Source organism: Schistocerca serialis, unplaced genomic scaffold (assembly GCF_023864345.2).
Source record: "Schistocerca serialis cubense isolate TAMUIC-IGC-003099 unplaced genomic scaffold, iqSchSeri2.2 HiC_scaffold_1192, whole genome shotgun sequence".
Lineage (NCBI taxonomy): Eukaryota > Metazoa > Arthropoda > Insecta > Orthoptera > Acrididae > Schistocerca > Schistocerca serialis.
In genome coordinates this window covers 67,501-75,000 of record NW_026047395.1, presented here as the reverse complement: position 1 = coordinate 75,000, position 7,500 = coordinate 67,501, and the positions used below count along the sequence as shown (strand labels likewise).

The 7,500-nt window shown below is 49.1% G+C and overlaps 1 pseudogene; it reads right to left on the bottom strand.

Annotated features, from left to right (window-relative positions):
* Window positions 1–5,552: 5,552 nt before the first annotated feature.
* Window positions 5,553–7,500, bottom strand: part of LOC126434649 (large subunit ribosomal RNA) — a 2,977-nt pseudogene continuing 1,029 nt past the window's right edge.

Below are 7,500 nucleotides of genomic sequence, written 5' to 3'. Positions count from 1 at the left end.
TGTGGCTTTGTGTGGTTTGCATGCCTTCACTGCAGTCTCTATCTCTTGTGCTGAGAAGTCTGGCTCGTTTCCTTCATTTTGGTACCCTATATTTTGCTCCTTCACAGCTGATTGCTGTATTGTGTCCTCCTCTGGGTTGTCATCCGGTAGTAGGTTATTCAACAGTTCTTTCACTGTTTCCTGCCAGGTCATTGTAGGGCCTCTTCCTGCCACTTTTACATTACTGAGGACAGTTTCGGTGCCATATTTAGGGCGAAGGATTCTATCGGTCAGCTTCCAAGGGTCATTGCTGTTGCACTCCTTTACCCATTTCTTCCATGTATCTGTCTTCGCTTTCGTAATTTCTTTGTTATATTTATTTTTTGTGCTTCTGTAAGTTGTCTTTGCTGCCAGTATTTCTGCCTCACGATTTGCACGTCGCGCATTCTGGAGCCGGTGTCGAGCTGCAATTGTGTCCTGCCGCATTTTTGTCAATGTTTCATTCCACCAAGGAACAGCATTCTTCAGCCGTGTTCTTCTCCTCATGGCCTTCCTGCAGCTCTCCTGTATTGCTGTCTGTAGGAGGTCTACTTTCTCATTTACATTTGTTCCCACGGCGTTTGGCCAGTTTTCCACTCTGGTGGTCAGCTGGCAATCAAAAATTTGCCATTTTGCAAAGGTGGTGTTGTATCTCAGTAGCTCTTCTATGACCCTCTCCCTATGTTGTTTTGAGATCTCAAACGTGATCGCCCTGTGGTCACTTGAGGTCCATTCCTCTTGAATCATCCATCTAGAGACCATCCTTGACATGTTTGCTGAGCAAAGTGTCACGTCGATGTTATTTTCCCCAGCTGGCCCACTGAAAGTTGTTAACGGTGAGTCTCTATTTATTACAGTTAAGCCATGTTGGAAGATGAAATCCTCTAGTTTTCGTCCTGCTTCATCTGTGTCCTGGCTGTGCCATAGTGGTGACATGGCATTCGCATCCATTGCTATTATGAAGGCTTTTCCTTGGGTTTCGTGGATGATGGTATCCAGTCGATGCAAATATTCATCAATTGGGGTATTGAACTGGCAGTACAGGCTTATTAAGTATATTTCACCAAAATCGCCGGTTACTGCAGCTACAGCGGTATGAGCATCACAAAGGGAGGTTATCTGCAGAATTGTCAAGTTTGTGTTTCGTATTCCTATGGCTGCTTTCGGTACTCCATGGTTGCTGCTGTATACTAGGCGGAAGCCTAGAGGATATCCTTTGATCTTATTTTCCATTAAATAGGGCTCTTGGATAAGAATAATGTCAAGGTTTTCCTCTTCCATCTTAAGTGATGCTTGACTAGGTACTACTTTGGATCTCTGCCCGTTTAGTTGGAGAATCTTGAGGGTACTGGACTTTGTGTTCACGTCAGCTACCTGTCGACCTGGGGACTGTGGCGTAGAAGTGTTACTGGCCATATTCAGTTCTTTGTTCTTCTTTCGCCATGAATCTGACATATTCGGGGCAGTTTTTGTCCATTACTGAGTGGTTATGTGGCTTCTTCCAGTGCTTGCAGTTTGCACACTGTGTTGCCTTGTTCCTGTTACTGCATTCCTTAATGCTATGTCCTGGTGCTGCACAGTGCCCACAGATTGTTTCAGCACTTCTGCAAGTTTGTGTTGTGTGCCCAAAACCATGGCATTTGTAGCATCTGGTTGCCTTGTTGAAATTCTGCAGCCTGTGAGAGGTACAGTTTATATATGCTCGTCCTTGTGCCATCAGGTGATGCCAGTACTTTGCTTCCATTTCCAGGACGATGTTTACAGTATCTGTGTTCCTTGGACCTGTTTTAAACAGTGCTCTTATTCCTGTCTCAGCTCCCTCCTTTGTGCCGCCTATTGATGAAAGATTCCTTGTGTAGAGCTCCGTTACCAGTTCTTCGTCGGTAATTTGTCTTGGGACATCATACAGGATCACCCTTGGGTTTTTCTTCCTGGGGTCAGTTACTGTAATCCCTGAGTCTCCTATTTCCTTACAGTTCTTTATTTTTTCTGCTTCAGCGTCATTTGGCACCTCTAAGATGACACCACTGTCCTTCAGAGTCCTACATTTCGTGATCTTTACGTCCTTCAGTGTTCCTTTTACAATGTCTTTTATGGTGTCTTGTAGCTGCTTCTCTGGCTGTTTTCCGTCTGCTGGTCTAAAGACAAGAACTTTTGGGGTCTGGTTTGGCATTGCTTTTGTATCGGTTTTGGCTTTTCTTGCGCTGACTGCAGTGGCATAGCTCACAGGTGGTTGTTCCACTGCTGGGGGAGATTCCTTTAGACATTTCAACTCTGTTTTGAGCTGCGCTATTTCCATCTCGTATTTTCTTAGAATCTGCTCATAAGCAGCCATTTTCCCTAACAAGAATTTCTTTTGTACGTTGTTTATCCTGTTGTTTTCATTGAACATATATGCTTCTAGCTCTTCCCTCATTTCTACCATTGTTTGCAAATCACCTGTCTTTGACTTTTCGGCTATTTCGGTTGTCATGGCTGTAACCTGTGTGCTTTTTCTAACACTACTTTCTAGATCTGCGTCCTTATTTTGCCCCATCTTGGGGCTGGCCGCCTTTCTGACGCCAAGCTAGGTCGGTGCGATTAGCAGCGGCTGCCGTGCGCTGCGCGACGAGCAGCTGCCGCGCTGGGGACGAGCCTAGGCGCGCGGCCTTGGAGCAGGCATACACTGCCCCGCTGGGGACGAGCCTCTCGCGCCCTGGACGGCTGTGGCACGCGACCGCTTTCGCTGTTGCGGCCTTCGAGTATTTCTATCGCTACCTGCCTTCTGCTGTGCGCCAGGGCTCCACAATTCGCGGCTGCTTTTTAACCCCGCATTCTGATATTGGTTTGAGCTGGGCAGAGGGAGGCGTCGCTTCTAGTATGGAGCGTGCGGGAGTTTATACCGAACGGCGCGTGGGCGCACGTACGACGTTACAATAATAATTTTATTTCTTATACTACTTATCCTACAGCTGAACTACATACACACTTCGAAAGCGCATGAGTTGAACAACAAAACCCTATAGCTACAGACTTTTCCAGCTAAGGTGGGGACCGCAGACACGCACTTTTGTAGCCCTGTGAGAGTCTCTAGGGAAGGGCGCGTGGCTCACACACTACACAAATTTAACAGCTATATCACTTGGGCTAAGCGCACGACATCTAAACTAAATACATATTTGTGAGGCGGATGTCCCACTACAGGAACCTACACACTATAGAATTTACGTAACTGGGGTGAAGGCAGGAGACGGACGGTTTTGTCACCGCGCTGGAGTTTCTACAGAAACGCACGTTGGCGCACGCCCGACTTTACATAGACGGTTTTGTTTCCCAAACTACCCATCACACAGGAAAGTTGAGAGCATATTCGAAAAGAGCATAAATCACACTAAAAGGAACTATTTACTACAGAAATTTATCTAACTAATGTGGGGGCTGCAGGGCGCCGGATTTGTTACCGCGTGACAGTTTTTAGGGAACGGCGCGTCAGCGCACGCACAACTTTACATTGACAGTTCTGTTTCACAAATTTTTCCGTCTCACGACAAAACTAGAAGCATATTCAATGGGAGAATAGAGCACACTAAGGAACCTACACACTAAAGAATTTTTGCTAGCGAAAGTTAGGGCCGCAAGCCGACGGTTTTGTCACCGCGCAGGATTTCCGACAGAGCGGGGCGTCGGTACATACGCGACTTTGCATGGACAGTTATAGTTCTAAAACTATTCATCACACAAGAAAATTGGAAGCATATTCGGAATAAACATAGAGTACACTACAAGAAACTATTCTCTACGGAATTTTCCTAACTAATATGGGGGCTGCAGAACGCCGGTTTTGTCGCGGCGTGAGAGCTCCTAGGGAACAGCGCGTAGGCGCGCACACGATCTTACTTTCACAGTTTTATTTCTTAGGTTATAAGTCAGACAGCAAAACTACAAGCATATTCAGAACATGGAGAGAGCAAACTAAAGGACCTTATACACTAAAGATTTTTGCTAAGTACAGTGAGGGTTACAGACCGACGGTTTTGTCACCACGCTGGAGTTTCTACGGAGCGGGGTGTCGGCACTTGCAAGACTTTACGTTGACTGTTTTATTTCTTAAACTATCCATCACACAGGAACATTGAAAGCACTTTCGAAGAGAGCAAAGAGTACACTACAAGATACTATTCCATACAGAATTTTCTAACTAATCTGGGAGCTGCAGAGTGCCGGTTTTGTCGCCGCGTGGGAGTTCTAAGGAACGGCGCATCGGCGCACGCACGACTTTACAGTAGCAGTTTTATATCTTGAATTATTTATCACATAATATAAATAAAACCATATTCAGAAGGATAATATACTATACTAAAGGAACCTATACACTACAGACGTTTGCCAACTGAAGTGAAGGCTGCAGGGTGCCCGATTTGCGCGGGAGTTTCTACAGAACGGCACGTCAGCGGACGCACCACTTCACGTCAGCGGTTTTATTTCTGAAATTATGCATTACAAAATAGAGCAGAAAACATACTAGGGAAGGCGAAGGACCACACTACGAGAAACTATACAGGATACTCCTAACAGAGTGGGGGCTGCAAATCTCCTGTTTTCACCGCGCAAGTGATTCTACAGAAAACGTGCGAGTGCGAACGCACGACGTTGCGTTAGCAATTATATTTCTTCAAATGTGCGCCACACAACAAAACTACATACATTTCCTGAGAGGACAAGGTATGCGCTTCCAATTTATCGGTTTAGATTGATTGTACCTAAAACAGTTTGTCAGTGGAGTGAATCCGATACCCACTGAGCAAGGAGTTTCTAGGACACGCACTGACAGACACAAAATCAACACAAATTTGCAATGCCGCTTACTTACTATGACGATCTCTTCCACAGTCTCTCTGCAACAACTCCAGCGTCCAGTAGTGTAGTTCGGATTGACGTTGAACACTTGTTATGTACATCAGTAGGCAGTCTCTTTATCAATACCACGGAAGTACATACCGCGATGGAAATATTTTTTACTCCGTTTCTACTTGAGCAAATAGAATCAAACTTCACTGTACCACTATTGGTAGTGCATTGCAGCGCCGACTGACTTTTCAAGCGTAACGAAGGATTTTTACCTACTTAAAACATTGTGTGAACACCTACACTATTTGCGCATTGCAGCTGGAAATGCGTATTTCACACAAACAGCCGTCGCATAAAAACGACTTGTCGCATTACAATAAAATTTACACAGAATGAGTAAAATGTATAGGCGCTGCTGTGAGCAAAATTTCTCCGCGATCGCTGTAAAATTGTCTAATTAAACAGAGAAAAAGTGGTATCGCAACGGCGCGGTCAGCGCTACAGGCGTAGCGCCAAGCACAGGCAGGGACTGCTTCCAGACGCGGCACAAAGTATTTTCACTAAACTTACTGTAACTATTTACCTACTACGCGTACGACCTTCAAATTCACACACGATAGGGACGAACACCCACAAAGGCACTATGCCAAATTTCATCCCGATCGCAACACTCTTTCCCGGTGAAACCGACTAAGACGCGGGACCCGAAAACACGCGCGTGCGTCCAGTGCGAGGGACAGCGGGAATCTCGTTAATCCATTCATGCGCGTCACTAATTAGATGACGAGGCATTTGGCTACCTTAAGAGAGTCATAGTTACTCCCGCCGTTTACCCGCGCTTGCTTGAATTTCTTCACGTTGACATTCAGAGCACTGGGCAGAAATCACATTGCGTCAACACCCGCTAGGGCCATCGCAATGCTTTGTTTTAATTAGACAGTCGGATTCCCCCAGTCCGTGCCAGTTCTGAGTTGATCGTTGAATGGCGGCCGAAGAGAATCCGCGCACCCGCGCGCCCCCGGAGGAGCACGCTAAGGCGGACGCGGCCTCGCAGCAAGGAAGATCCGTGGGAGGCCAAGGCACGGGACCGAGCTCGGATCCTGCACGCAGGTTGAAGCACCGGGGCGCGAACGCCGCGCAGGCGCGCGCATCCTGCACCGCCGGCCAGCACGAGGCCAACCGACGGCGAGAGCAGACCACGCCCGCGCTAAACGCCCGCACTTACCGGCACCCCTACGGCACTCACCTCGCCCAGGCCCGGCACGTTAGCGCTGACCCACTTCCCGACCAAGCCCGACACGCCCCGATCCTCAGAGCCAATCCTTATCCCGAAGTTACGGATCCAATTTGCCGACTTCCCTTACCTACATTATTCTATCGACTAGAGGCTCTTCACCTTGGAGACCTGCTGCGGATATGGGTACGAACCGGCGCGACACCTCCACGTGGCCCTCTCCCGGATTTTCAAGGTCCGAGGGGAAGATCGGGACACCGCCGCAACTGCGGTGCTCTTCGCGTTCCAAACCCTATCTCCCTGCTAGAGGATTCCAGGGAACTCGAACGCTCATGCAGAAAAGAAAACTCTTCCCCGATCTCCCGACGGCGTCTCCGGGTCCTTTTGGGTTACCCCGACGAGCATCTCTAAAAGAGGGGCCCGACTTGTATCGGTTCCGCTGCCGGGTTCCGGAATAGGAACCGGATTCCCTTTCGCCCAACGGGGGCCAGCACAAAGTGCATCATGCTATGACGGCCCCCATCAACATCGGATTTCTCCTAGGGCTTAGGATCGACTGACTCGTGTGCAACGGCTGTTCACACGAAACCCTTCTCCGCGTCAGCCCTCCAGGGCCTCGCTGGAGTATTTGCTACTACCACCAAGATCTGCACCGACGGCGGCTCCAGGCAGGCTCACGCCCAGACCCTTCTGCGCCCACCGCCGCGACCCTCCTACTCGTCAGGGCTTCGCGGCCGGCCGCAAGGACCGGCCATGACTGCCAGACTGACGGCCGAGTATAGGCACGACGCTTCAGCGCCATCCATTTTCAGGGCTAGTTGCTTCGGCAGGTGAGTTGTTACACACTCCTTAGCGGATTCCGACTTCCATGGCCACCGTCCTGCTGTCTTAAGCAACCAACGCCTTTCATGGTTTCCCATGAGCGTCGATTCGGGCGCCTTAACTCGGCGTTTGGTTCATCCCACAGCGCCAGTTCTGCTTACCAAAAGTGGCCCACTTGGCACTCCGATCCGAGTCGTTTGCTCGCGGCTTCAGCATATCAAGCAAGCCGGAGATCTCACCCATTTAAAGTTTGAGAATAGGTTGAGGTCGTTTCGGCCCCAAGGCCTCTAATCATTCGCTTTACCGGATGAGACTCGTACGAGCACCAGCTATCCTGAGGGAAACTTCGGAGGGAACCAGCTACTAGATGGTTCGATTAGTCTTTCGCCCCTATACCCAGCTCCGACGATCGATTTGCACGTCAGAATCGCTACGGACCTCCATCAGGGTTTCCCCTGACTTCGTCCTGGCCAGGCATAGTTCACCATCTTTCGGGTCCCAACGTGTACGCTCTAGGTGCGCCTCACCTCGCAATGAGGACGAGACGCCCCGGGAGTGCGGAGGCCGCCGCCCCGTGAAGGGCGGGGAAGCCCCATCCT